The sequence below is a fragment of the Pinus tabuliformis genome, chromosome J, assembly GCF_031772625.1.
Source record: "Pinus tabuliformis cultivar Carrire ecotype Pingquan chromosome J, CPIR1, whole genome shotgun sequence".
Taxonomy (NCBI): Eukaryota; Viridiplantae; Streptophyta; class Pinopsida; order Pinales; family Pinaceae; genus Pinus; species Pinus tabuliformis.
The window spans coordinates 62703990-62707505 of NC_142295.1; positions in this window are offsets into that span (position 1 = coordinate 62703990).

Below are 3516 nucleotides of genomic sequence, written 5' to 3' on the forward strand. Positions count from 1 at the left end.
GTAAGGTTGTGCTTGAAGGAACTGGGTCTGATACCAATTGTTGGAAATACTAAGGGGTGTGTGGTGAACCAGTATTTCTTTCAATTGTTAATTAGCCAATTAAGATTTTTCTTTGATTAGAAGCATAATACACCATGACACAAACTATACAACAAAATTTTCAACTTCTTCAAGGTTCCAAACTTTTATGAGGACTCCAATTTCCAAACCTTCCAAAATTCTCCAAATACAACTCAATTACTTGATTAAACAAATGAATCAATGTACCGCTTCACAGTGTCTTCAAGAATTGCTTCTAGATGGCTTCAATGGCCGATCCAAGTTCTCTTCAATGGCTGCGCCAAAACCTATTCAATAATTTCTCCAAAAACATACTTCAAAATTTGTGTCAAAAAGTCTTTAGGATCTGTTCAAAAATGTTCTCCATGGTCTACTACAAGTTTGTCCAAAAAGATGCTTCAAGTATGCTTCAAGGTCAGCTAAAATTTTCTTTACACAAGCTCCAAGGTCTATTAGAAAGCCTTCAAAGTTTGCTCCATATTAACTTCAAAGTTTTCTCCTAGATTTTTATCAAAGTCTACGCCAAATTGTTATCAAGGCCTGCCCTAGTTTGTCATCAAGGTATGCTCTAGATTGTCATCAAATTTTGTTATTAGATTTTCATCAAGGTTTATGCCAAATCCTTTAAATCACCTCTAACAAATGGTAAACAAGGGTGCTCAAAAGCTGCTATAAAATTTTCATCAAGGTTTGTGCCAAATCCTTTAAATCACCTTCAACAAATGGTCAACAAGGGTGCTCAAAAGCTGCTATAAAATGACTTCAAGCTCTGTTGACTACTTCAAAAACTTTGTTTCAAAGATGCAAGAGGGTTACCTAAAATTGAGATCAAGTCAAGTCAACTATTAGGCTAAAATATCTCCCACGATGCTCTGTCATAAGACAGAGTTATCACCACAAGTCATATTCTGCACATTGTCATAGAGGTCGAGACCCTGTCACAAGGGGTTGAAGTCTTGTATGTCACCACAGGCTGAAATTGCACCAGACATGATACTTCAAGTCTGAGATGCTACAGATAAGCTGCTACAGGTCTTTCCATAGTCTGAATTTGATATTAGGTCGAGGTTTGTAGATGAAGGCTGAAGTTTGTAAGCTAACTTAAGTTCTTTCTCCAATGATGGCTCAAAAATACTTCTAACACTTGATCAAAAAGACCTTCCAAGATACCTTGGTCCAAAAAAAATTAACCTTCAATTGATCTTCCTTCAATAGCTATTAGGTTCATGAGATATGAACCTTATCTCTCTGCCTCAAGCCCAAGCTCCTTGATCTTTTATTCCACTAAGTTGATGACCAAATGGAGAAGGGGTCTTGCATTTATACAAGTTCCATTTCACTGGACAGTCATGTCTATAGAGGGGAGTCGACTTGACATAGATAGGGTCAATTTGTAGTGTTTTTAATGCATGTTTGAATTTGATTTAGGAGTTGGTTGTAAATTATAATGGAATGTTTCTTGACAACAATTTTACAAGTAGTATGCTTTGTTCTCTTGCTCTATATTGTAAACAAATATACGGTAAGTACATTGTAATATTCTCTTAAAACACACAAATAAATGTGTCTCAAAGGTTGAAGTCTTTATTGCTTTGACATATGTGATTGATTTCCATTTGCACAACATAATTTCATAATCTCAACACACATTTAATTTTTGTTATCTTGATTGACATATCGCAATAAACCCTGCTCATATTTCATGGTGTAGCTCTACTAATTCCACTATCAATAACAAACATCATTACTTTGAATTGGTTTAATTCTTATATAGTAGCATTCTGATATCATTTTGTTCATAAATGGTTTTGTAGTAATTCTTAAAACTGTAATGCATTGTGGACTAATTTCTGGATAAAAGCATCTACAATAGTGACCTGTCGACAACCTCAATAGGCATCTCCACACAACAATGTTGAAGAACTTTCCTAATTCACTCCAATTAGAATTCAGATCTAAAAATGATCATTCTCACATTTATTGGTTCTAGATAAAGATCGTTCTTAACAATCTCATAATCTATTCTGAAATAATCTCGCGATTTTACATCTCATGCATATAAAATTAATGACATGAATTAAGGTGACATGGTGGAGTGAGTGACATGATCTCTTGATTCATTATGGTTCAAAGCTTACTCTAATATTTGTGGTGCCTTTAATAGTCATCATTATCTAAGGATTCTTAATACCATATCCCACAACAATAAGCTTTGAAACTCCTATAAAAAGTCGACATTTGTGCACTCCTCACAACCTCTTCCAGCTTTTTCATATTTTTCTTATTATCCTAAGGCTTCACATCCTTGCAACACTTAACTAACATCCACTTGCAACAGTCTTGAAGGACCAGTTCAATTTCCAACCAATGTACTTCAGGGATTAGACCTCTCAAATTCCACTTTGACATCAATGACAACTATACTCAACAATTAGTCTCCTTAATAACACTATGATACAATCCCTATGTTATAGGTGGAATGAGGAGAAATAGAGCAAATGTTAATGAGATATCTAAAACAACGTGTCTCCTCTAAGTCAAATCCATAGGCATCAGTACTAATGGAACCCATCAGATATTCTGAATGTGAATCAACCTCAACCTTAATGATTTGATGACTTGCTGGATGTTGATGGGTGTTTGTTTCAAACTTGCTCAGAAGATTGTTTTGAACAGAAAACAATTTAGAATGAAAAATCTATTGAAGCTCATCTCGTTGGAACTGAGACTCTAGTTGCAAAAAAATCAATCTTTCCCTATGCATTTTGCAAACATATTTTAATGTCGGAAAGATTACCCTTGCTAATGTTTACCATCTCATCTAGAGTTGAATGTATTAGAGTACTTATCAGCTCTAGTATATCAAAGTTTGGCCATTTTCGAAGAGTTTAATTTTGTGAATTCAAATGTACTCCAAAAACTAAATAAAGGGGTGCTCATTTTTCCAAATGTTACACCAAGCCCAAATGAAGAACTAGAATATCAACAAAACTTACAAAAGGGCTAGTACTAACACGAAATGTAACTGTAGTACCAAAACTAGATAATACAACTTAAGCCTGCTCAATTAGTTTCTATTGTCTGTACGAATCAAAGCTCTCTTCCCCGCGCTGAGAAAAGGCAGCCCAACGAATCTGCCAAAATGGTCCACAAACCCCCAACTGATAAAAAATTCCCAACCAGATTAGAGAGAATCTAGGTGGAAATCGCCAAATTTTACAGTCTTAAAGCGGTGAAGAGAGAAGAAATGTAAGAAGTTGCCTCGTATCTAGCGGATCGAGGAAATGAGAGGGCCAATGAAGGCACTTTTAATAACTAATGGAAACAATATCTAGCACCAACTCTTTATCACTGGAAATTTGGAACTTTGAATGAGTCAACATCACCATCGACCAAGATACTTCGAGCTTTGGAAAGAGAACATCACCATCGATGAAGTCTCCATTTGCAAGCAGA